The 27,767-nt window shown below is 44.7% G+C and overlaps 1 long non-coding RNA gene across 2 annotated transcripts; it reads right to left on the bottom strand.

Annotated features, from left to right (window-relative positions):
* Positions 1-550: 550 nt before the first annotated feature.
* Positions 551-27,767, bottom strand: LOC118691975 (uncharacterized). Of its 2 annotated transcripts, none has more exons than XR_008508634.1 (3): positions 27,563-27,767; positions 6,797-6,875; positions 551-6,301 (listed from the first exon to the last, which is right to left on the bottom strand). It is a non-coding gene; the product is annotated as an uncharacterized LOC118691975 (long non-coding RNA). The 2 variants fall into 2 exon arrangements; XR_004981104.2 differs by having other exon boundaries at positions 6,805-6,875.

The following is a 27,767-nucleotide window of genomic DNA, read 5'->3' as shown; positions in this document are numbered from 1 at the left end:
AAGGTTTTTTGAACTTTAGGGATACTTTAAAAATATTTCATTCAAATGAGCCTGAACCTACCCATTGGCTAATGTAACTGCCAAGCACCTGTTCACCAGGGTGACACAAAGGATGTTTTTGTGGTTACCACATGCTCAAGAAGAGTCCAGGAAGGGGAAAGCCAGCAGGGAGAGAATCTTCATCCTGCATCTCTGGCTGCCATGGTGATGGGGTTCCAGGGGAGCATCACAGAGGGAGAGCACCCCACCCACGCCAGCTCCCTGCTGGCAGAGGGGTCCCTTTCCTCCTCCTCCTCCCCATGCAGTGCTGTGGGCATCCTGGCTTTGCTGGGCTGCTTGCAGATGGCTGGCTGCTTTCTAGAGAGGCATCAGTTGCTTTTATCTCTGCCAGTGAGGTAATGAGCTCCTGAGACAGGCCCTGGTCAACCAGACATCCCCGTCCTTCACCTCCTTCTTCTCTGGTGTGGGAGAGAATGTTTGATGGACTTCCAACCATGTGACCAGCAGCCAAAGTGACACATTCAAAAGGATAGATTTTAATAGAAATAGCTTCAGATTAATGCAGGGTTTTTTATTTTCATGCTAATTATTGTAAAGACAGTGGTAAGTAACATTCCATTCTATTGCAACATTAGCACAGAATCACAGAGTGGTTTTGGTTGGAAGGAACCTTCACTCTCATCTTGTTCCAACCCCCTGCCATGGGCAGGGACCCCTTCCACTATCCCAGGTCACTCCAAGCCCCATCCAGCCTGGCCTTGGACACTCCCAGGGATGGAGCAACCACAGCTTCTCTGGGCAGCCTGTGCCAGGGCCTCCCCACTCTCTGAGTAAAGAACTTCTTCCTAACTTCTAACCTAAATCTCTCATTTTTTTAGTTAAAACCTTTTCCCCTTGTCCTATCACTTTGTGCCTGTGCACAAAGCTGCTCTCCGAGTATCTGCCTTTATAATAATGCATTTCTGGTTTATAAACATAGAAGAAAGCATGAGAATGCCTCAATTGTGGCTTTTAAAGTATTTCTAAGTCATGTATTTTCATACTTTAAAAGAAGAATTTTTGCTGTAAATAAAAAGAAAGAGACAGACTTAATGATATTTCACACTGCAATAGTTATCATGTTGTGTCTTCCATTTAAACTTAAAATACATTTTGCTACATTAGAGATTATTTTTCTTATTACTGCATCAACATGTATGTATTTCAGAGCTTAGCTGGCAAGTGTAATGGAGTGGAGCAACTTCTCTGACAATACATTAAAAATGCTCATAAATAGCTGGGTAATGGAGTAATTCTGAATAAGATTCATTTCTGCACAGTATTTGATCTATTTACTGAAAATCCAAAGCTCTAAAGCACAGGAATGATTTTGAATGGACTATTATTATTCATCCCATATATTATCCTGGTTGGTGCCTGCAGTAAAAAGTGGTTTATTATAATGTGATTTCTCAGCTGCAACAGTCTGACATACCAGCAGCTGATGAAGTATTCAGGCACCCAAAACCCCACCATCATTGAAATTCATTACCACAAAGGTTCTGCCAGAACTAATTGCTGTCAAGGCTGCTTATGCACATCTTAGTTTCATTTCACAGAATGACAGAGCTAGTGCTGGTACAAACCAACAGGAGCAAACCCCTCCAGCCTGCAGCACAGCCCAGCACCCTGCTGGAGCTTCCTCCAGTCAGTTAACACTCTGGAAGGGCCAAGAACACTCTGAGGATTTGGATGTGCTGTTTTCCCCTTGAAATCGAAATGTGGAATTTGTGGGCAGAGGAAACAATGACTGAATATGGGAGGGACTTAGGGAAAAAGTGGGGAGGTCTCTGCTGCCTCCAGTGCACCCTGAATCACTGGGCTTTGGGCAGGGCATGGGCTTTGGGACAGAGGGCAGCTCAAAGACTCAGGCTTGGGGTTTGGAGATGAGTGGTCAGGGTGAGCACCAGCCCATGGCTGCTGAGGTGCTCCAGGCTCTCCTGCACCCCTGGGTGCTGATCTCCCACCTCCAGCTCCCACTGCCCTTGGTCCTCCTCTGGCCAAGGCACAGATCTGCCTGTGCCCCCAAATTTATGCCCACAGGCTGACATCCACACATATCCTGAGCTGCAAAGGCTCTTTAGCAAAATTAGTCCATCTTTAAAGATTCTTTTATGGCAAAAAACAATAGAATTATTGAATCATTAAGACTGGAAAAGACCTTCAAGACCATGAAGTCCAACCTTTGACTGAATGACCACATCCACACATGTCCTGAGCTGCAAAGACTCTTTTGCAAAATTAGTGCATTTTAAAAGATTCTTTTATGGAAAAAAACCAATAGAATTATTGAATCATTAAGATCAGAAAAGATCATGAAGTCAACCTTTGAATGACCACAAAACCATATTGTGAGTGCCACATTTACTCATTTTTTAACACTTCTAGGGATGATGACTCCTCCATTTCCCTGGGCAGCCTCTTGCAATGTTGAACCACTCTTTCAGTGAGCAAATTTTTCATAATATCCAGTGTGAACCTTCCCTGGTGCAACTTGAGGCCATTTCCCCTTGTCTTTTCTCTAGTTCCCTGGGAGAAGAGGCAACCCTCACCTTGCCGCAACCTCCCTTCAGGTATCTGTAGGGAGCAATAAATGCAATTTTCAGGCAAGGAAGGGAGAGGAAGTTTTGAGCTCAGCAGAAATGTCTGAACCCTGGGACTGCCTGAACAGATTTGTTGAACAACTCCATTTACATGCTATTTGCACATTCCAGTTTCAAAAGTCAGCCTGCACGGATTGCTCCTGATACGCCTTGCCAGAATACTTGGGAGGGATCCAAGGGAATGATCTTGACTGTTGCAGGTGGGTTGTGGACCCTTGAGAGGTGCTGGAGGTGTCAGGGAGCTCACTAATTACAGCTCATTACAGCATGCAGGGGAAGGATGTTCTCAGCTCAGTGAGTTTGGTGCTTTTACAGGACACCTTCCCAAACACCTCCTGACATGGGTGAGCAGACATGGGAGTTCTCTGCCTCAACCTCCTGCTGTTGCATTTTGCTGCTGGGATCAGTGGGAGCAAAGCTGCCCTTTTGTGGAGCCTTTCAGTGTTTTCTGCAATGATTGCCCTGTGACTTCAGACCTCTGTGACTTGGCCAGTTTGTTTCAACAAAGACAGTTTTTATTATCTCGGTGAAAAGTCTGGATGTGCTCGTATGTTGTACTTGCTACATACACATTTTCAAGCATTAGTCATGCCATAACATCTGCTTTTTATTGGTAATTACACTATCCCCATTTTAATAAGAGGTAATTCTTAAATTTCTCATAAAATATACATGACTCCAGGGAAAGAAGGTGAAAGGTTTTGCAGGCCTCTCACAGCCACAGACCAAAATGAGTTGAAATAAATCCTTCCTGAGCAGAACTTGTCCAGCCACTCACAACAGCACACACAGAGATGCCTGTGTGACTTGCCATCCCTCTTTCTTCTAATTGCTCAAGCTCTACAGAACAGACCTGCAAATTCTGTGCACCACAGCCCTGCTGGGGGCTGTTAATGTGCCCAAAAATGAGGACCTGGTCCTAAAATGGCACCTACGTTACACCTCCTGAGTGTAACTGGACTGGAATTAAGGGGGTTCTACAAGATCAGGTCTGAAATGAGGAACAGTGAAAGTTTGTGGGGTGTTTCCAAGTGTTTTAGACACTTTGGAATTGCAAAGAGGTGTCTGGATTCATGGACCATAGCTTGTGTGCATTCATATTTATGGTGGACTTGGTGTAATAGTGTACCTGAAAAATGAGTAATATCTGAGAAGAACAATATCCAGATAAAGAATCATGAAAAGGAATATTTTGGGGCTCCATTGGAAGCTTCCAGTTTCTCATTTCCCACTGTTTCCCTGTTGTGCTGCTTTGGCCTGTGAGAACTGGGCTCTGCAATTCCATAGCCTGTTTCCAGGGATTTTCCTAGCAATTCTGGACAAGGAAGGCAGTGACAAATGACACTTTTGCAAGGTCATCCCTAAATCTTTGAAAAGCAGAGAGCTTTTTCAGTGGCTCCTGCCATCCACTGAATGCCAGCAGCCAAGCCCATATGGAGCATTGTGTGCCGAGCTCATTGTCGATGCAAATGCACACAACCAGTTTTGATTAAGAACAAAATGAAGAATTGACTCAATCTGCTTTTTCTCTGTTTGAAACGCTTCAAGCCTCTCATTATCATCAGGGTTTCTTTCAGTGCAGGAAACCAGAATTTCCATAAAATAATGCTGAAAGGCACAGGGTGAAGTCAAAGAACATTTACGTTCCTAACGAATGGGAGGATAAACATGCAAAACAGATCTGGGGACACACAACTAAACATTTGGGGGCATGTTATAGCATGTGGATTGTTTAAATTATTCAATATATATTAAGCAGCCACATACACAATGGTAAAAGGACAAAGCAGGGGGTTTGAGAGAGGCCTTTTCCCTTTGCACAGTAACTCACAGCTATCCAGGGTGTGATTATTGCATTCAGCAGCCAAGGAGAGTTTGCATGGTAGAGTGCCCAAATTGCAATGTTTCCATTTGGGGGTTGGCTTAGATGACCTCTAAAGGTCCCTTCCAATCCAAACTATTCTATGATTCTATGATTTATGGGAACAAGGAGCTCCTTCCAATGCCAGGAAGGTCCCATGGCAGCATTTGTAGCCTTGGGGTCACTGAGGTGGGATCAAAAAGACTTTGTGTAACCTCAGGGCTGTGTTTGGAAACGCTGATGCCTGGAGGGATGTGCTGGCCACTGAGTACAGCCAGCATGCAGGTGGTCCAGCACCATTTCCCATCCTCAGGATGTGCTGGATGGCTGGAAAATCCTTGTGCCAAGGGAAACTGGAAAGTGGCAATCACATTCCTCTCTCTTTCAACATCCAGATGATCTGGCCAGAGAGACCCTTCATTTTATATGGGGTTTAATCATAGCCAGGGCTGGCAGTGTTCCTTGCAATTTCCAGTGCCAGACCTGGCTGTCCCATGTGTGACACTGCAGGGCAATTGCTCTGGGAAGAGGGAGATCAAGGGAAGGACATTTTTACTGAGGATGACATTAAAGAGCTATATTGCAAAGGCAAGCTCTCCAAAATGAGAAAATGGGGGAATTGAAGGTGCTTTTCCCCTATTTCTCTTCATGCCTCATCATGAAACATCAATAACAAAGCCAGCTCCTGATTCCTTGTGCTGCCTGCCTGCCTCCCCTGGGTGGCACACAGAGGTCAGGCTCCTTCCACACGGGTGCAAAGAGAGAAAGCTGTGCTCAAGGGACAACTTTGCAGAGAACAAACTACCTGTGAGCAGGTGAGGTGGCCATTGCTTTGCTCTGGTCCCAGGGGACGTTACTGGGAAAGAAATTGTCCTTGAGACACTTACAAATATGGCTGTTATTTCCAGAAATACCTGATAAATAAAGAACCAAAAAAAAAAAAAAAAAGAGTGCTAAAATCGATTAAAATCCTTACAGTAATACATATGAGGGAGATTAACCATCCAATTGTCTTTTGACAAAGTTGGTGATTCCTATGTGCTGTCTTAAAGGCAAATGTTCCTGGTGTAGTGTTTGCTTGCATCACCTGGAACACCCCAGTTGAACCATTGTCCTAAACAACACAAAATACCCCTTTTTCTTTGGTTTGATGACTCAAACAACAGCTCCCAGCTTTTTGTGTTGTGTACTCAGAAGAGGGCAGAGACAGTGGGATAATCCTAGAGACAGGAGCATATTTCCCCCAGGAATACTCCCCACCATTTGGGAGCTGGGGGACTCAAAAGGCAGATTTGAGGGTGAGTTTGGGGAAACTTGGATTGAAAAAAAATAAAAATTAAAATATATTTTCTTATAGTTGGTGCACCCTGATGAAATATTGCTTTATCTGTGCAGGACAACCCCAAATGTGGGAAAAAATTACAGCTGGCAACACCTGGAAACCAGAAGAAGCCTAAAGCAGAAAGCAGAGAGGGAGAATGTGTCAGAGATCAACACCATTAGGTTTTCTTAAAGCAAATCTATCTCTATCTTCACAGTGGTAGGTGGAAGTGGAAAGAAAACCCATTGTGTGTTTAAAAAACAGGTCATCTTCAAGAAATGTCACAGAAACCTTGAGCAGACATGAGCAAACAGCCCCGGGGGAGTCATTTGTCTTTGCTGTCAAGAGGAAAATTAAGACTGCAGGGGACACTGGGTTTGATGGATGCTTGAAGCAGAAGGCAAGTGGGTCATCATTCCTGTCCACCAGGAAAACAGGTTCTTCCCCTGCAGAAAAGTGGCTGTATCAAGTGTACACCTGTGGGGAGGAGAGAGGCAGTGAGAAGATAAATGGTGGAAAGTCCCTAAAATCTCATTTGGGATTGACAGCAATAACCCCACCCATGAGCTGGGGGTGGTTGTGCTGCCTGACACCTTTGTGGGCAGGGGGCTGGTGATAACAGCAGTGCTGCTCTCCCCAGGGCCCTGCTGGGTGCTTCAGGGGATTGTGCCAGCACTCAGGGGTTTCATGACCCATCCCGTTCATGTGCAACACTCAGGGGTTTCAGTGACCCATCCCGTTCATGTGCAGCACTCAGGGGTTTCATGACCCATCCCGCATCCCGTTCATGTGCAGCACTCAGGGGTTTCATGACCCATCCCGTTCATGTGCAGCACTCAGGGGTTTCATGACCCATCCCGTTCATGTGCTGCAGCTCCACACCATGGCACAAACCAAACTGCCCAGGGTGGATGTGGCTGGGAGATTTGCTTCCAAATTCTGATCCTAATGACAAACCTTACACAGATACACCTGGGTACCTGTTAGGAGGAATATTCCTGTGGTGGATATTGCTCTGCAGGCCCCAAACCACACTGTGGGAGAGCCAGCCCTGTAAAGGAAAATTAAATTTGTTTTAATGAATATCAAGTGTACACCTGAAATATTACCTCTTGTATATCCTTGGAGCTCTTCTAGATCAATTATCTTGTCATGCTCCTAACACACGTGCAGGGAAGATAACTGCTGATTAATAGCCTGCAGCCTTTTTGGTTGACCCCTGGTCAGTGTGCAATATGTATCTCTACTCAAAACCAAAATTTGAATTCTATAAGCATCCTATCTCCATCAGTGAATTTCCATCATGGTGAATCATGCCACTGGTTTTACTATGTTTCTTTCTGTTTTCTAATCAGATTTATTTCAGCCATAAAACAGAATCTGGTGATTAATGTTCAACAGATTTCTGTTCTCTTGGGTTATTAATACAAAGAAACAAGGAAAAAATATTCTGATACTATTTCAATATTGTTACCTGCCAATGCTGGAAAAAAAAGCCATAGACATGCTCCAAGTCTTGAGGTAATTTTAAATAATATTAAAAGTTTTCAACTTTTTAATTAAGTTAGTTTCCTTGACTACTTTTTCAGTTCAGACATTGAGGATGTACTGAAGCCTTTAAAGGTGCTTTTCCCTCAGTTCTCACATAATCATGGACTGCAGGAGGGGGAAGCACCACGAATAATGAGACATCTTACTGAGCTGCACAGGTTGGCAGGCACAGAGCTCTCTAAAGAGACTCAAGGTGTTTATAGACATTTGAACTACGTTAGATCTTAAGGGCTGTGCTTTAAATTCTCAGCATCTGCAGCTGTTTCCGAGCAGGTAGAGAAGAAAAGGTACCAGTGACACAGGGGGAGGACTGGAAAAAGTTGTCCAGACCTGAATAGCAGTCCCTGATCATGGCAATCACCTCCATCAGTGAGTTCCTAGGAAGGGACAAGTTTCTGCTCATTATGGTGTCCTCTTAGAAACATTAAACTTCCACTGCATCCTGTGACATCCAGCCCTTGAAAGGGAATAAGAAAGGAAATTGCTCTTTGGGTTGCCAGCTCCAGCAGCACCTCCATGGCAGTGACCATTGGTGATATTGATGGTTCTGTTCACTGTTCAATTTATTTTAGGAATATATTCTTCACCAAGCAAGCTGGCCAGGTGAAGGTGTCCCTGCCCATGGCAGGGACTTAGAACAAGGGGAGCTTTAAACTTCCTTCCACCCAAAGCCCTCTGTGATTCTGTGATTTGCCATCTGGGACTGTTTCCTCTCAGGCAACAGCACCAACCCAGTTTCACTCAAGCTTCCCTCCTTTGCCTCTGGCAAGGTTTGGATGGTGCAGCTGGGAGCTGGCTCCACTCCTGCCCCCAGGGCAGTCTCACACCAGTCAGGCTGGGGTTGTTTTTTATGGGGTGGCCCATCCATACTCACTATTTACCACAGCAGCAGCTGCAGGCAGCTGCGCTCCTCCAAAACACGGGTCCTGGTCCTTCTGCAATTCCCCCATGCCCAGCCTCAGGTGTCCCTTTGGAGCAGGCTGAGCCAGCAGAGCAAGGGAGGATGGTCCTGGCAGAGCCAGGACAGCCAGCTGAGGGAGATGGATGCAGCATGTCCAGGAAACACATTCCTGGGACCTGACAGCACATCCCAGGGGCCCAGGGGCTGCACTTGTGCTGAGAGGGAAGGATTGGGCTTGCATTCAGGCTTCCCTTCTCACTTGGGAGCAGGGTTTGAGCACGTTTTCTAAAGCTGCTTCTGTGTTTTTCCCAATCTCCTGCCTCAATACTTCTACTGTGATTCTGAAGGGAAAATAATCCATCATCAAAGGTCAGCCTGCAAACTGCTGAGTGCCTGTGTCCTGGCCAGGACCCCACCTGCCTCACTTGGGTGTGTGCACCCACATCTCCCCATGCCAGGGGGAAACCCCTATGGAAAAGGGGAATTTTGTCCCACAGCAGCTCACAGGGGGTCCCCAGTGAGGCACAGCATTCCCAAACACCAGGCTGGCACATTCAATAAAGTGCCAGGACAAGAAGGATGCTCCCAGGAGGTGTAAATGAGCTGATGTGGAGCAGCTGGACACCACTGGCTGTGTCCTCTCCTTCTCAGCAGTTTCATGGTCACATTCCCCATGTGGTGAGGGCAGGTAGAGCAGGGCCTGAATATTCAGCCTCATTTCAACTGGATCTACTTTGCCTGCAGTCGTGCTCAGTTTTGCCCAAAAAGGTATTTTTAAGGAAGGAATCAAGATCAGCCACACAATGCTCAGGTGAAATTTGGATTCACCTGTCATGGTCTTCTTGCACTGAAATCAGAGTCCTGATTTCAGTGTTCACACTTCTACAACCCAAGACTGACAAAATCTGCCATTTGCTCTTCTCTGCTGAACTATACTGAACTATACTGGGCAACCAAACTCTTTAAAAGGATGAAAATGAGATTACTCATTTGTAAGTCATGGGTATATCTGAACATATATTAAAAGCAAATGAGAAATGTGGGATGGAGCCAAGGCAGAGCATGATCACACCCCAAATAAGATTTGGAAATAAACCATCTAAATGGATGCAGGCTGCCCCTTGATGATTGGCTTGCAAGACTGCAGAGGAGCTCTGGGCCTGGAATTTGCTGTGAGGGAGCTGTGGTTGAATTTCTTATTGTCACTGTTGTTGAATTTCTTATTGTCACTGTTGTTTTGCAATGCCATAATAAATGTTGGTGAATTTGTAAATCATAAAAGCAGGGACCACGGGTGGGTGCTTTCATCCAAGGACTAGAACAAACATTTTTGGTGTCAACCCATGCTAGGGAGATTCAGTATTATAAATTAAAAACAAGGGGAAAAAATTAAAAGGCTAAACACGCAACAGCTGTTTGGAATGGGGCCCTAAACCCAAAATATATAAATGATGTTCAGACACATTCTGAGAGACAGTGACAAGAAAATGCTCAGCACAAGAACTGCAGGGTCATTAATCGCTGTTCTGCTCACAGGGCACTGGTTTTGTCCAGCCACATGAAATAAGTCATTTTCAGTGCTTCCAGGAGGTTTTGGTGACCCAGCCTCTTCCACACCTACCTTGGGCTGCACTGGTCAGAGCTCCCTGTGACAACTTTGGGACTGTGCAGGGATGTGGCACAGCCTTGCACAGCACATTAGGAAGCATTAAAAACAGCTGAATTGGGAAAGTGTCAGTGGACATTTTAACACTGGCGATAGCAAAGCAGAGGTAACAGAGAATAAGTATGAAAAGAAAACAGCAACTGCCATTGAAAGCCTTCTAGAAGGAGATTGTAGACATATGCACTCTCCAAGATGAATTATGAGTATTAGTTTGTTTGGAAAGGTATTTGCCCTTTGGACAGCCATATTTTTGTTTTGAGCTTCAGAAACATAAATTACAGTCATTTAAACCCCAGGCTTACATTTTACTTCAATGACGTAAATGTGTTCCCAACTTTCAAAGGCCAGCTGTCCCTTACAGCAAGAGGTAGCAATTATATAAAATTCTTTTATTGCATGGAGGTATTTTCAGTCCTTTAAGTTTATGTGCCCCAGGTGAAGCAATATAAACAAACTATAGCTGTCACAATTGTGTTAATAATGGAAACTGCATTTGGGAAGTTTTAGGGATAAAACCTTTAACTTTATACTGCTGAGGTGTCAAACCTCTCCAATGTAAAACAGAAGTGCAGCTGTGCAAGGCACCAAGAAAGGTTTCTGCAGAGCCAACATTCACAGACTCTTTAGCTGTATAAAGGTGGTGGCTTCCAAGCCACAGTCGTTATTCAGAATTGCTGCAAAAAATAAGGTTAAAAATGTATTTGAGTGTCTCTGGGTTTTGGGTAAACTTCAGGTACACAAAGTTAAATCGACCCCTAATCCAATCTCACTGAAATCCATATTTTACAGATGTGCTTGTGTTCATGGCTGATGGCAGCAATGAAATGCTGAGGCACAGCCTGAGCCTGGACACTTCGGACAAGCCATCCTGACTCTTGGCTCAGGGAATTGCTCCTTCAGCCTTAGTGCTGGACTTCTCTGTTGTGGATTCCTAATCCCTTGATTTAAACTTCAAAAATAGACCAGGCAAAGCAATTGATTACAACAGTGCAAGTATTTGGGTTTGGGGCTTTTTCTCCTAACCCCAGTAGATGAATAGAGAAATGCTACAACCTTAGAAAAACTGTTAGAAGGTTCAGAGACAGCAAAAAACACACCAAAAAGTGCTGGTGTGCCTATGGATGGCTCTAATTTGCTGCTCTGTGCACCCTGAGAGCAGAGCACGGTGCAGCCTCCAAAGGCACTTGGTGTTCCCAGCTGTGCGCACACCTGGAGCTGAGCTGATCCTGTCTCCAGCTCCAGTGACATCCTGAGCCATGTGGAAGACAATCATTCTGCTCCACAACAATTTCTCAAAGCAGTTGTCATTCTGCAGCCAGAAATCCTGATTTCCTTGCACAGAATCACTGAATGGTTTGTGTAGAAAGAGACCTTAAAAATCATCGTGTTCCAACCTCCCCACCATGGGCAGGGTCACCTCCCACTAGCCCTGGGACACCTCCCACTGGCCCAGGTTGCTCAGAGGCCCATCCAACCTGGCCTGGAACACCTGCAGGGATGGGCCAGAACAGCCCCATCCTGGTGCCTCACACATGGAAGAATGATTCCTAATATGCAGCCTAGCACTGCCTGCTGTCTGAAGCCATTCTCCCTTGTTCTCTCACTCCAGGCCCTTGTCCAAAGTACCTCTCCAGCACTCTTGGAGCCCCTTTAGGCACTGGAAGGGGCTCTCAGGTCTCCCTGGAGCCTTCTCTTCTCCAGGTGAGCACCCCCAGCTCTCCCAGCCTGACTCCAGAGCAGAGGGGCTCCAGCCCAAAACCATTCACGTCCACAGAAGTGAGCTCACACTCACCCATGACAAAGTCAGGGCATTTTCTGTCAGTCAGTCTTCCAGCAAGGCAAGGCAAGGTTTGGAGGCAGAGAGGGAAGATTTGGATGCAGTTCACGTCTCTTTCTTGGTGAACTGACAACGAGGAGAATTGAACTTCAAAGACTTCCATTACACAGTCAATGACATTTAGGAAGAAAAGGAAAATTACCACTTTTTGAGGAGATTTACAAATGCCATCCATGTCCATGGGTGTAATTTTCCACTGAGGAAAAAGAATTTCAGAGGCAACATATGGACCATGCAGTAGTTACCATAGCAACCAGCCTCCTAAAATTCCCTATATATGTATACAGAAATCAAATGCATGTAATAATTATGGCCACATATCTAAAGTAATTTATGAGTTCCATCTTCCTAGCTTTTTTGTCTATTAAAAGTCTAATTCATGCTTTGAATATCTGCTTACTCTGCTGCCTCTTGAACCTCCACACATTTTGCAACTGAAAGTTAAAAGCATCACAACTGACAGTCACTGACAACAGAGTGAAATCTAATTTAGCTAATTAAAAATATATGCTATAGCATAAAAGAATTGTTATAGAACCAGAATGATTTAAGTTCTGGGAATACAGCTGAAGTGACATTTAAGTTAAGGAAATGTTAGCTGTTAAAAACAAACAGATGAAGGGGTTTGAATGTCAGAAGAGTATTTCAAAACCAGGGTGTTTTACTGGGAAGAAGGGAACTGGGGGGGTTTCAGCTCTCCCTCCCCTCAGTGATCCCTGTGTCATGGATGAGCCCTGGTGCTCCCATCACAGTGAGCTCATGCACATTCACTTCTGCTGCATTTTGAAATCTCTGGGAGGATCTTACCAGATTCCATGGCTTGGCACAGCACTCTCCCATATTTCTCTGTGCTCTGGCATTAGGAACCAGAGATATTCCCTGTTGTCTGCTGGATACTCTGGAAACTTAACAAAGATGGATTTCCTAGATGGGAATCTAGGAATACAAAACCTCTGCTGCTGAGAGTAGATGGAGTCAGTGCCAAGAGCAGATCTCCTGCCTGTGGGACAGGAGGCATCGGGTGCATTGACATTTCCTTCCAGATCCTGCTTCCAAAGATGCTGTGAGCAAATATTTCACCCTTGCTCCTGGTGCACCAACCAGTCTTTTTGGCAGGCCAAAGTGGGGAGAGCTAAGCTTAATTAAATGTAGATTTTACAGAGTGATGTCACAGTTTATGAGCTGAGTGTTGATGTCAGTCCCAGCACCCAGAAGCCCCAAGTGAGGTTCAGGTCCCATTTTGTTCAACCTTCAGCCAGGAAACAAATCAATTAAGTGCATAATAAATGAACAGACTCTTATCAGTGTTCAGGCTCTCAGTGAGCTGTGACACATGCTCCAACTCAGCAGTGTTAACCTTAGCCTGTTACAAGCATTTTTCACCACACCTGGCCCGTGTTCCTGCAGGTGGGAGCCACCTCTGTCCTTGCAGTGCCAAAGTCAGTGCCTCAGTCCCTGCACTGCTGTTTGTGAGGTGCTGCATCCCCATGTACCAACAAGGCTCCTGCTTCCCTCTCAAACAAACACTTGGAGCTGCCAGGTGAGCACCTGTTTGTCACTGGGGCTTCTCACAGCCCCTCCTTGCCCTGGCTGCTGCTCCCCTTCATGCTCTGAGCATCAGCAGCTGAGCACTTGGTGCCAAAGGAGCTGAAATGCAGCCTTGGGCAGGTTTGGTGCAGGTTGCCTCCACTTCCATCCTTCCAGCCCTTCCTTGCTTGTTCTTTCACCCTTTCAAAGCAAGTTGAGCAGCTTGGGAAGAACAAGGTCCTGCAAATGTCTCTTCTGAAGGAATGCATTGCTAATGCTCTTAAGTGGACGTTTATCCTGTACTGAAAACTGACAGAATGTTAATAAAATCACATTTCTAAGCCCCTTGAGCACTTGTTCCTGATGAGAGTTATTTCTATCACAAGCTTTAGCTCTCTCCCTCTGGCTAATTTGAGGCAAAGTCGCTCAGGAAAAGACCAAGATATTCTTATTGTTACATGAGCAAAGATGTATTTGTTCTCCCTGAGTGGAAGTCAGCACTGTTAGAGAGCCAGAAGAAGACCTTGGCTGAACTTCAATCCTCTCTTTAGCATGAGTGGATATAAAACTAGCTTTTGCTCAAATGTAATTCCACTCTGGTTACAGACATTTGATTCTGCCTTGCTCCACCATAAAATAAAAGGCATCTTTGCACCTTTTATTTATTTACCCAAATTTTTTTGCAATATCTCATGGGTCCCTTCTTCCTGCAGTGGGGACTGGTGATTTTTTTTGGTTTTGTTTCATTTTGTTCTTCTGTTTAGGCAAGACAAGAGGTGCTCCTAAGCAAGGAATCTTCAAAGTCCACATCACACCTGGACTGAATCACCTGGACCTCATCTGCTGGGGAGGAGATTTCCAAATGTTACCCCAGTGTGACATGCTGAAATTACAGCTGCTGCCTGCAGGTAAATGGCAAAGAATCCCCAAACTTGAGGGTTCTGGGAAGATATTCCACCTTGCTGCTTTGCCTGGTGGCATCTCTGTGATGCCACCCCCCTGACAGGGGTCACCCTCCCTAACCACATGGTAGGAGCAAAGCATTGTCCCCAGGGATGAAAACAGCTGGTTGCAACAGTTTTTCTAGCTCACACTAAGTCATAAATGGCAAAACAGATTACTTTTAGGAAATCTAGAGCCATGTTTGCTGGCTAAGGGAAGGCCACACTTGTCACTCTCGGGGGGATTACAGTTCCACCCACATCCCATAGAGAATGTGTGTGTTTATGGATGGCACTAAGTGTGGCAATTAATCCTTTAAAATGGCCTTTCATTTTCATTCTGGACATAGAATATTCTTTCTGGTGGCTATACACATAATAATTCTTCTTAATACTTTCCCTGTAAAAATTCATTTTACAGAGGGAACTCCAAATGCCTTTAGGACTCTGAGGGACACCAATCCTGAATAGGGTAGAAAACCAGCAGCATTTTAAAGTCTGGCAGCAATAACAAAGAGCCAGCCACAAGAAGGGTGCAGTGAGCAGTGTCTTAGGGCTGGGTATTCTGTTTCTCACACTGCAACACTTGATCTCTCATGAAACACAGCACCCTTGGGTCCTTAGCTTAGCACCCATAAGAAGTAAAGATAAAGATCTGTCTGCACATCCCCATGTTTATTGTGAGAGAGAAACAATTTAGAGGCACCAAGACGCAGAACCTGCACAGGTGCCTCTGACGCAGAGCACACAGACTGAAACAGAGGGGACTTCATTGGCAGAAGAAATTATTGTACACACAGAGACACTGGGTTTTTTAAACTCAGGCTCCTGAGGATGATCTGCAGGGAGCATGCCAAGTGTGAGCTTTGAATATCTTGCTGGTTGTCCTGCATTTCCCATTTTTCCTGGTGCAGGGGAATGTGCCAAGGCTGATGCTGTGATCTGTGGGCTGTGTGCTGAGAAGGCAGCCTGTGAAAGCTGCTGCTCCTGCTGCCCTGCTGGGCAGAGTCTGTCCATGCTCAGGGCACAGGAGCCTGTGGGCCCAGACTTGCTGGCAGTGTCAGGCACCCTGGCACTCACAGGCTGCTCCTGGCTCTGCCCAGGGCAGCACAACAATTTAATAAAATTGAAATCATCGCTCCTGGCTGCTCTTCAGGAAGGATCTCTAGGAAAGGACTTACATTCCTTTGGAATGAGACTTAAACACAGGCACAGGTGTCTCCTGGAGCAAAATATCTGTGCACATGATAAAGGTGAGGAGGTGGCACAGCTCACCTGGCAAAGAACAGGCAGCATTCCCACAATCTGCCCTCCAACATCACCCTGCCCCAGATCCACAGATTTACCCCCCTAGGCTGGAAGAGAGGCCGTTCATGGGACAAATTCTTGTGACCTTTCCAAAGCTCTCCCCAGGCTAGAGATGCCGGGCTTGAAAAAAGTCATTTGCTGAATGATTTCTTAATGTTTGTGTCTGCAGGGGAAATTTCTCATGCTTTTAATTTATTGCAGAAGAAAAGTGGAAAGAGGGAAGGCTTTATGATTTTTAAATGTTCTAACATTTATTTTGGTGTTTCAGTTTTTATTACAATTATGCTTGTGACAAAGGAAATTTCTCAAGACCGAGAGCTAATGTTTGCTCTCAGCCACTAATGCATTTTCAATTAATGTCAGAATATGATAAAACTATTCTTTTGCTGCCTCAGTAGAGAAGAAAAGCCTCTGGCACATGAGTGTGCAACACTGTCAGTCCCATTACTTGTGAACACTGCTCAAACACACCTTCCCCTTACTGCCCCTTTGCCTTTACTGGGTCATGATTGTCCTCTGTGGAATTTCTCTTGAGCTGGATTTCTCTCTGCAGACTTCTTGGTGAGCATTGTGCAAAAGACACTCAGTTCTCTTCAGGCTGGTGTGTGAGAGGAAATCCATTGTTTTCACTCTGATCTGACCAGAAATGCTGAATATCATCTCTTGAAACACTTATTTTCCTTTCCTGCTACCACACCTGCAAGTGCCACATTTCCTGTTGGAGCAATCAGAGTGGTTCCAGTGATGTGCAAACTGGTGTCTTCACAGAACCACAGAACAGTTTGGGTTGGAAGGCACCCTAAAGACAGAACCCCCTGCCATGGGATGACACCCCTAGATCAGATTGCCCAGAGCTCCATCCAACCTGGCCCCATCCCAGCCATCAGCTGGTCTGGATCTCATTCCCAGGCTCTGGGTTCTTCCATGAGACATCTGAATCTCAAATAAAATGTTTCATATAGTCACTTAACTCCTGATCCCTGGATTTCCTACCTCAGCGTGGTTAATAGCTTACATCCACTTCTGGCATTATATGATATTTATTATAGCTGTGGAAGCCAGGCCAGCCAGTGAATTAGATCATGTTATGACACTTCCTTGACCTCTGCATCAACACAAGCACAAAATGATTATCTAGGTGCTGTTCTACCTTTTTGTGTTTCGAGTTGAAAACCTTGCAGGAATTCCAGATCTCATAAGTACCAACAGAAGATAAGTACCAACAGAATAAAGGTGCTTCTCAGTGTTCTGAAGCTTTGCTTGTCTAATGCTTCCCCAGACAACACCTGTTGCTCAAATCCTTGTGTTTTCCATCCCAAGAACAGCTTCCTGAGATGTGCAGCTGCCTCGTGTGTGCCTCGGGCGGCAGCAGCGGCCCCCGTGCCTGGCGGGGCAGGGATGCTCTGCCCGCCCCTCCCGCAGCTGCGCTTTGATCCGCCCGGGATGCGCCAGCCCTGCCCGCCCCCTCCAGCCCCGGATCCGGGCTCTGGGGAGCGAGGATGTCAGACCTGGCCTCAGAACAGACACAGGGAATGGGAAGCCGGGAGCAAACAGCTTCCTCGGGCTGCTCGTGATCGCCTGAAATGGTTTGACCCCTAGTATTGAAGTTAAGATGTGATTGTGTTGAATACAAGGAGCGCATGTGGTGTTCTCAGAGGTGCAGGATGCAGGCAGCACATCTTGAGCGAGTTAGGAGAGCTCAGTGTGTGTATGTGGGGCATGAATTCACAGGCAGCACGATGGGAGGGGGCCCTGGACCGGGATGTGCAGCTGGGTCTGATCCTCCTGGTGTGCAGAGCCCTCGCTGCAATTCCTGCCCAGACACTGCACTGGCAGAGGCTGTTCCCAGGCACGGGGACTGGGGTGGATGGGAGGAGGCAATTGCACTAAAAGCCTTGCATGAGTCCCACCATATAGACAAAGAACACAGGGACTAGAGGGGGATTAAAACAGCCTGAGGGAGGAATAGCCAGGATAAGGAAAATCAGGATGGAGAAAATGTATTTTATCCTGGCAGTAAGACAAATGGATTAATGGAAAAATGTGAGAGAGGCTACAGTGGGGCAGTGAGTGTTTAACTACCCTGGGAGCCTGTGGCCACCTGCAGCCAACCAGCATCTGAGGACCACAGACCTGACTGCAGGGACAAGGTGAGTGTGTGCCCCCAGTTTACTTTCCCAGCTTATAGGAAGTGTTTTTAAAAGCAGTTTTATTTAGGAGCCCTACATCCTTTAAACTGTTGTGTTCTTCTGCTTCCTAAAAATATCCTGGGCCATTTCATTCACCAGCACACTCAAAGGGGAGACTTGCAGGTGGGATGAGTTGCCCAGCTGGCACCTACCCCCCTGCAGGGCAGCATGGGGTGTCCAGGCCTTGTTCCCTGTGTCTGTCCAGACTTTGTCCCTGTGTCTGGCTGCAGAGGGAGGCAGCTGTGGGGCTCAGGGACAGCAGCATTAGTCACCTCCATACCAAGGCCCTTTGGAGCTGTTTGCTGTTTGTGAAATGTTGCCATGAGTATTTGGTTTCTATTGGTGACATAAATCAATCTCACTGCCTTGGCACTACCTCTCCATAACAAAGAATTCCCAGAAAAAGGGAACCCCACTGCTGGGTTGTATAATACGAATGTGTGATCCTGTTGGCCAAATGGTATTTCCAATATGGAATTTTTTTTGATGCAACCAGGATGCAACCAGGATTCTAATGAAAACAACACATGAAAAATCTCAGGATAAGCCCCAGTGTCTGCTCTGGTCTGAATCCTAAAGCAAACACAGATGCACCTAAAACAACCATCAAAGGGAAACAAATGTGAGGCAAGAAGGAAAGTCTATATGTGCTGCAGATTAATGGCTGCTTTGTCCAGGCTGTGGGGTTAAATTCCAGGCTTTGGGTATGAAGAAGCAAAATGTAGCAATAGGAATGGGAGTGTGTCTAGAGAAGGGCAATGGGAAAGGGGCTGGAGCACAAATCTGATGAGGAGCAGCTGGGGGAACAGGGAGGGCTCAGCCTGCAGAAAAGGAGGCTCAGAGGGGACCTTCCTGCTCTCTGCAGCTCCCTGACAGGAGGGTGTAGCCAGCCGGGGTTGGGCTCTTCTCCCATGTAATGAGAGTTAGGACAAGGTAAAATGGACTCAAGCTGCACCAGGGGGCATTTAGATTGAATATTAGGGAAAATTCCTTCATGGAAAGAGTGGTCAAGCATTGGAATGCACTGACCAGGGCAGTGGTGGAATCACTGTCCGTGGAAGTGTTCAAAAACTGTGTCAATGTGGCACCTGGGGACAGGGTTTACTGGTGGCCTTGGCAGTGCTGGGTTAATGGTTGGACTCGATGATCTTTGGGGCCTTTTCCAACCTTTATGGTTCTGTAAGCTCAGTGTGTGAGTGGCCATGGAGGGAGTGTTGGGTATCACTTTTCCAGCTGAGATCAGAGAGGAGCTGCTGTTCCCTGTTCCCTGCTGTTCCCTGGGCTTCTCCCCATCCCTGTTTTGTTGGCTGATGAACCACAGTGAATTGCCTGAACCTTCAAAAATCCAACCCCAGAGCCCTCCTGCATCTTGGTGCATGGAACAACTCCTAACAGAGAGATGAACTGTGAGAACCACAGCTAAAATCAGAAAAAAACAAAGCCTCCATTCCTCAAACCAGAGCTCTCTGTCCAGAGGTATTCAAGGAGCAACCTGTTTCTCCTGCTGTGAAGGCAGAGGCAGCCCTGGGATAAGGTCTCCACTAATATCATTAAAATATTTTCACTTTTAAGCAAAATTTCTTCAGGGCAAAATCCTTTCTTTCAGGTGAGATCACACAAGTGACAAACATGTTTTTCACAGCTATAAAGGAGAATATTTCCCGCAGTTTTTTGACAGTCAAATTTTATACCAAGCACAGACGATAGAATACAAATATCCAGAAACATGCCTTGGCAGGCTGATTAGAAAAAAAACATGATTTTTGGGGGGGCTATGTACTCAATGAAGAAACCAATGACTGAGCAGAATACTTCAAGATAAAGTTTAAAAGCAAGCCCTTAACGTGGCAGAAACCTTCCAGCCCAGTTTCACAGTGGTCAGTGTGCTGGTGGAACACCTACCCCTGTCTGCTCCAGCAGCACCCTCCCTGATTGCTAATGTGGGATTAATTATATCTTTTGGGTCTGTTTCCTGCATTTTTTTTCAGAGGGAAGCACTAAAGAACTACAAGTGGCAGGAAGTCATTTGTTTGGGATGTGGGGTTTAGGTTTTTTTCTGCCTGAAAATATCTCTGGCAATGTATGAAGTACATTTCCATTGACATTGGCCATTCAGTACATTCTTATGAGATTTCATCTTGCCTTATGATATTTGCCAGTTTGTTCCGTGGAAAACTGTGTTTTTGGGCGCATTGTAGCAATACCCAGGAATTCAGAACATGGATTTCAACATCCCCTGGTTGGAAGAATCTTGGAGTGACAGCAGAGCTGTTTTCCAGTTTACACAGTAAGCAGCACTGCTGTCCTCCAGGCAACAGCTCCCTGCATCCAGCCTTGCTCTGACTCAACGTGCAGAGCAGAGCAGGGCAGACTTTCATCAATTCTGATTTCTTTGATGTATTTTTAATTTTTTCCTGTTTCCCATGAAACCCAAAATAAAATAAAAGTACCCAAAAGAAAATAAAAATGGAAGTGATTTTACATTGAATCCCTGAGGCACCAACCTTTGGAGACACACCTGAGAAGGGATGAGGAACCCATCCAGGGATCAGGAGTCAATGCCATGAAATTCAATATTTCTTGGGAACAAGGATGAGAAACCATAGAGCTGAGCACTGAGTTTGGCACATTGGGATTTATGAGGGTGCAGTCACTGGCACCTGGGGCAGACCCTGCTGTGGATATGCCAGGCAGGACTGGGGCTCTGAGGGTTTAGGAATGAGGTGCAGGTGGGCAGCGTCCTCCATGTCACCAACACCACCAGAAAGTGACAAAACATTGTACCTTTTTCAAATCTCCCAGAAGAGACATTTGTTCCTCTGATATCTAAATTTATGAGTCAGGCATTCAAATCCTGAGGATTTTCTAATGCCCACGGTGTATCTGTGTACTTTCTGGCCACACTTTGAATATCTGAAATGACTAAATATTAAGAGCAGGAAAGTGGATTGAATAGAGACATCCTAGCTTCATCAAAATCCCTCCTATGCCTCTTCTACCCATGAGTTTTAGCACCATATAGCTGCTCTTTTCTTTAAAAAAAAAAAATCTGTTTCCATATTTAGGTTCCTCTCTTCCTGTGAATCATACTCAGATGATTTTTGAGGACCTTTCGTTCTCTCTCTGCCTTACATGTTAATCCAAATCTCCTTTCCTAATTAAAGTTTTATTCTACAAGAGTCTTTAACATTCACTTCTAAGTGGCAAAATCACATCCAGCTCCTCTTGATAAGGAAAACTCATTCCTGGTTGATTGACAAGTTTAATTAAATACCAATATTTTCCTTTAATTGCTAGATTATTACCAAGACAGCAGCTTCAGGGATTATTAGTGGTGCACAGGGAAATGGCACCTGAAAGCTGAGCTGCACAGCTATTTCAGGTTTGCTGCTTCCCCTTTCCCAGAAGGGACTTTGCTTAATGTAACCTGGAGGAGCAGGGTGTGGGTAGAGCTCTGCTCACCAGTGACCTTTCTGTGCTTTACTGTGGCTGGAAAAGGCCTCAAAGATCATCAAAGATCATCAAGTCCAACTGTTCCCCCAGCACTGCCAAGTCCCCACGCACCACCTCCACACTCAGACACCCTCATGGCCTCTGGAGGGATTCCCCTGCAGCCCCCTCAGCTGCAGCCCCCCGGGCTGGGCCTGGAGCATTTTCAGTTTGCTGAGATACAAGATGTGAGCAGCCAAGCTGTGCCAAGCCTTGGTCTAGAAATATCTCTGTTTGCACTGGAAATTGCAATTAATAACCGAGGTGGCAGGATGGAAACTGCGTTATGAAAAACATCCCGTCCACATTCCTGGGGCTTCTCCATGTTACAATGCCCTGCACTGTTGCAACACAATGCTCATCCCTGGAGAAAGTGGAAAAACCTGGTTTTGGGTCTATTGCACCTCTGTGTGTGCCAACAACCAAAAACCATCTTCCCAAAACCACTCCATGTCCAGAGAAAACAGGGTGGCTGTCCCAGACCAGGGATTCTCTAATTAATTCCAACTTCATTTGCCATGAATCACTGTTTATTTCAGCTGCAGTCTACAACTGAAGCATGTACATATGTGAAGCTTTACTTTCAAGGATTTATTCTTACCTCTGTTTTTAATAAATTATTGGTGAACAGTAGGCAACTACAACTGTCTTTTTTTTTTCCCCAGGTAGTAACATTTACTTTGGTAAATTGTTATTACAGAAAATAACCTAACCATAATAAGAGGCTAATAGTTTTTCTTTCAACATCAACTAAGCCCTTCCCCTGTTGTAGCAATCTTCTTTGTAGGATATGAGTCAGACATTGTTTTTTTATGAAAAATAGAGTAGCAGAGCTGATTCACATGAAAGGTATCATGGTGAAGATCTTGGTGACAGGATAAAGCCCCGAGAGCCAAGTCAGATAAACTTCCCTAGCAAGACCTTCCCCTGTCCTCCATAAACCAGATAATCTGTGCTCAGATAGGAAAGCTACTGAATAGAGCTTTCAAAGAGCAATTTCATCCCAAGGCTCCTTATCTTGGCAGAGATGTTGTAGTGATGCCAAATTATTCATCACAGCTTATTAAGATGTCAAAGCTGGAAGTTCTCTTTAATTTGTTTATGCATCTTAGGAAACTGTTTATGGTTTCCCATCTGTTAAAGAAACACTGTTTAATATGTATTAACAGGGCTGTAATTTTCATATGGTCTCTTTGATGATAGGGATGAATGAGATACATGGAGGGTATTCTGATCGCTGATCAAAGAGATGGAGGGCCCTTGATACCATTCCCAGGCTTCTTTCTGACCAGTCAATTAAAACATCAAGCCACAAGTTCACTAGAGCAGGACCATTTCTGATCACTAAAAGTAAAAAATCTTGGCTGTCTGCCTGGTTCAACCCAATATGGACTGGCAGAGAAAATATACAAAAATACCATTCCCTTAAACTTACCTTTGAGATCTACTTCATTTTTTAAACATTTATTTGAAGGACAATTTAACCAGAGGTTTTCAATTATGATTCTCACTAGCACCTCCACCAAATTTGCATCAACATTAGCATGTAACTGTGATTAGGTAATGGTTTCATTCTCATTAGGTAATAGTTTTAATTCATGGATCAATTGAATCTAATTTATTCCAATTGGATTCAATGAAAATCATTCCTTGATTTTCACAAATGAACTCAATGCTGTCGAACAATTCAGATACTCAAATATTGCAAAACCAAGTGGTCTCCTGCCGTCCTTCTGAAATCCTAACATGGCCACAGCCTCTGGGAAGTTCCTCTACGTTAATATTACCCACAGCTTGGTCCATGCTTTGCCAAGCAAACACCATGGATCAGAAGTGCTCATGAGAGTATGGAGTCACAATAGCATAAGATAAAATCAAAATCACTGGCCATCAATAGTTTCTACCAAGGGCAACCTTGACACATGCAGTGCAATGTGAGGGATTCCAGCTATAACACTCCCATTAAATTGAACAAAAGACATGAGACTGATTTTCCACATATATCACAGGCTTTATGTTGGTCTAGAGGTTTAAAATTCAACTTTAAAAGTGATGTGTTTTATGGTTTATATTCCCTATCCCATATTTCCATTCATGTGCTGCTGTTTTTCTGTTACATACACACTCTAGGTTGAGCTGTTGAATATTTTGGAGTATGAACATATGTGACATGCTAATGGGGGTGATCTTCATACAACCAAGCTGCTCTTCCTTTTTTCAACAGATTTGATTACTCCTTCTCCAGTATTTAAAACTTCCTTTTCATTGCCAAGAAGAGATTGGCTTCAGCATCTCAAGATGCTTTGTCTCACCCAAATTTCCCTGTTTCACTGGTTCCTTAGCTGGCACCTGAGGTGAGGGTCCCAGAGGATCGCTCTGCCTCATGGGCAACTGCATCCACCAACTTCACCTTGCAACCTCCAGGCAAAGGAATGCTCACACATGGATGTCATGAGGGTTATCCCACTGAGTGGGAGCAAACCCTGAGCTCCTGCTGAGCGCCGAGAGCAGGGAGTGTGTGGGAGCGGTATCTGATCCGCTAATTAGTGTTGATTGTTTCATTTCCAACATCCTGTTATTTTACCCGCGTGGTGATTTACTGATGTTAAGAATTTGGGTTGGCAGGTGGAGTCTTCCTTGTTGCTGGTAGCTGCCAGAAAAGCAGGTGCCTTGTTTCTGGTTTTATGAGGCTTTTTGTTTTTCTTTCCATGGATACTCTTTTCTTTTTGGATACACTTTCCTCTCCTTGTGACTTTTTTCTTTGCAATTCCTATCTTTGCTTTTTTTTTTTTCCCCTAATCTCTGACTTTGGAATGTTTCCATATTTGACTGTCAGTAGTATTTAAACAACTTCCTAATCTCTAGGATTTCCTTTCTTCTGTAAATCACCTTTAAAACCACAGCAATCCCTTGTTATTTCCCCTTTCATTTTCACTGTTTCATTCATGACAAGCAACATTCAATCCAGAGAGCATTTATGACCAATTTCAATTTCTGCATGAAAAAAATCCCAACATTTAACATTTTTTCAAGGCTGAGGGAGGATTTTTGCCAGAGGAAATATTTGTTCTCTCTAGTAACAAGGTGACATGGTGCCAGTTTTGTCTAATTTCAGGTGGGGCCAGGAAGGATTCATTTAAATGGCTGCAATATTCATTCAGCATTTCTTTCAGAGAGTGTCCCAAAGAAACCGAGAGCTGCGTGATGTCCACAGAGCTGCTTCCTTCCTCCCAGAGAAATGGGAGGACTGTGCTTATTCTCACAGGTAGCAACAAAAGGGACCATCTGCTTGTCTATTTTATAATCAGCTTATTTATCTGCATGTGGGCACTGCAGGAGGCTCCAAACCTGCCCCCTGACGCCGATGGCTGGAGGGAAGCCACAATGGATGCATGTTTGTGGGGCAGGGAGCAGGCACCTGGTGGGTTCTGTGCAGGGTCAGGAGCTGGACTTTGATGGTGCTCATGGGTCCCTCTCAATTCTGTTTCTGTGATTCTGTGATTCCTGAGTGTGTCCTGTGAGCACCCCCTTTGGCTGCGCTCCCAGCTGATGTTACTTACACACAGCATTATGTGCAAAATTGTGGCTGAAAGCCAAAAGGGCAAGAAATCAGCCATGTGGGCATTGCACAGGGCAGAGACAGGAGCAATGGGTTCTCCTGGCAATTTGCTGCCTGCAGCCTTCAGAGGTGGAAGGAGCCCAGCAGTGACAGTAATTGCAGTAATCAAAGTAAATAACGTCTTGCCACTTGCCCACATGACATTCTTCTCCCCGTACATGAGAACAGAAATGAATTTTCCAGTTTTGTTTGAAGATGATGATTTCAAAGATTTTACAGGAGGATTAATTACACATTTCAGCTTTCAGCACTGGTAAAGGAAATTCTATGGGAAAGAGAACTCCAGTCCTTTTTGTGAGATTTTGAACAAGGCTGGGGAGAGCATAAGTCAGATCAAAAATGGACCCCATGTACATTGGATTGGTGATATCCTCAAATGAACACTTGTGCTTTGAAGTGCAGTGAGAAAATAGAGATTTTTATCTGAATGAAATAGGAAGATAATTGCACTCAGAAGCTTTAATCAGCATGCTTCAGATTTAAGCAGATGGATGCACAGGGCAAATCTGTGAAGGATGAATTATTTATTTTGGGCACACTAAAACTTTGTCTCTTAAAGGTCATCAAACTTTCAACAGAGTTGACAAAGTCTGCTGCATTTGTGAATGAGATTAATCTTCTCATTAGTGAGAGGCAACATTTTCTTTTGAACTTGATATGCCTGGTAGGGGAACAAAAAAAACCACAGAACAAAATCGTTTATGGAAAAGTACAGCTGAAGAGCATCTGTTTGTCTTACAGCAGTGGTTCTGCCCAATTGATCAAAAAAAATTAAACTGGAAGCCTTAGAGCAGAATAATATGTTCTGTCCAGCAGGCACAAATATTTGACATATCTATCATTCCTAATGGGATTATAAAATTAAAAGCCACCCCAATCAAGCAGCATTTATCACTTAGTGAAATGTCCCTGTAGTGGCTAAGGGATTTTGGTGTCAAAGGTAATGAAAGAGTCATTTACACTCTGTATCAGAAATGAGCAGTGAATAAAGAAATGGCACTGTTGGTAATTAACTCCAATGACACTGCTCGCATGGGTGAGCCTAAATGCACCCAGGGACAGTTGAAATGATTTACAATCCTTCACATTTACTCACTAAAATGATTTACAATACTTCACATTTAAACCAGACATGGGTCCAAACTGGGTTCTCAGCTTGAGTTTATCCATCTGGATCCTGATCAGTGGGGCCAGATTTTTATTTCTGTGGTTATGTTGCATTTCAGACAACACTGATGGTTGCCTGCAGAGGCCTGGGACCAGGGTCATGCTGCCAGTCCTCCCAGCTGGAATCTCCATGGGAATTCCACACGAGTGAACCTGATGCCCACATGCCAAAGGGGTTTGTAGGCCAAGGCAATTTAGACTCTTCCTGACCACCACAGGGAATCAATGGAAGAACTAAGGACAGAAACTGCATTTTTAATGGAGATAAATGGTAAGAGGAAGGCTCAGGCACGGTTAAAATACCATGGGTTCAGTGTATGGGACTGCAGACAAGAACATTGGGCAGTTGAATGTATGTGAATATTCAAACCCATGTGGGATAGGAAAAGGCACCTGAGATCCCAGCAGCTACTCAGAAGCCACACTGAGTTAATGACACAGACCTGAGTTGATTTTCACTCTTGGAGTGGGGCCAGGATAAAATTAATGGTAATTTTTGTGACTTTAATAAGAGCACAAAGTCTTTATTGTGCTCAGCAAACACAAACATTTTAAAAAACAGTCTTTTTTTTAATTGCATGGACCTCAGCCTTACTACTTTGGAGCACACATGTTTCACTATAAGCTCCTCTCTACTCAGGAAAGTATTTCAAGATGCACAAAAGTCCCTTTTTTAATCAAGTGAGTGAAATAAAAAGCCTCAACAATGAGCCAGCTTGCCTTTCATAAATAACTGCTTTGTAATAGTTTCTTGAAAATAATTGCACAAAAAATGCTGCAGCAATTTCAAAAACCTGTATCCAACCTAAGTGCTGCCATAGATATAGCTTTGTCCGAAACCTGACCTCCTAAGAGGAATAGGTCACAGGAGTTTTTCGATTTCAACTTAAATAAAAAGCCCTTGGGCACTGAATTCGCAGCAATATGGTTTAGACAGGGAAAACCTCATCAAAGAACAGCAACAGCCTGAGCACCCAGAGCCAGGGCAGGGCAGGCTGGTGTGATGCAGTCTGGGAATTACACACGTTCTGATGGCTTACACCAGCCTCAAAATGACAGTCAGGAGAGCTGAAGCTTCATTTCCAATGGAAAACTGGTCTGAAAGTTGGATACTGAGCACCCTCCGACCTGGAAATCCCCCAGCTGCATGGCAGGGATCTCCCTCAGCTCCTACCTGTCCCATGAGTACCCATATTTATTTTCAGGACAAACCTAGCACAGAAATCCTCAAATTCAGCTCTGAGATGCTGTGCCTCTACCAGGAGCACAGCAGTAATTACAAAAGGGAAAGGTCTTTGTCCTACAATGCCAGAGTGGTGGTTTTTGCTTGGTGAGGGCTGAGCAAAGTGAGGCCGTGTTCTGTGCAGGGATTTTCTTTCTCAAGAGAAGATTGTAGCCAAACTACCCTGAGAATAAAAGGGCCTTTGAACAACATACTCAATAAAATTCTAAATTTAAATTTGAACACACGCACAAATCATTTCTGGATGTTTATTTCATTTCACATCAGGAAAATCCCCCTTCCTTTGGTTAGGATTATTACCTTTTAATGGATACCAGAAGATTTGCTCACTGATGCAATTTTTCCCAGGATTTCTCTTCCTTTATGTGTCCACAGTGTTTCCATGTTTTGCTCTTCCAGGAACATGCCCTGTATTGCATGAGACAACTTGGTGGTTTCTGCAGTTCCTAAAATTTCCAGCCAGGTTGGAGTTGGCAACTTAGGCAGGGATTTTAGACTGGAGATT

This window comes from Molothrus ater, chromosome 15, assembly GCF_012460135.2.
Source record: "Molothrus ater isolate BHLD 08-10-18 breed brown headed cowbird chromosome 15, BPBGC_Mater_1.1, whole genome shotgun sequence".
NCBI classification, from domain to species: Eukaryota; Metazoa; Chordata; class Aves; order Passeriformes; family Icteridae; genus Molothrus; species Molothrus ater.
Note: the sequence above shows the minus strand (reverse complement) of the source record. Positions and strands in the feature narration are given on the sequence as shown.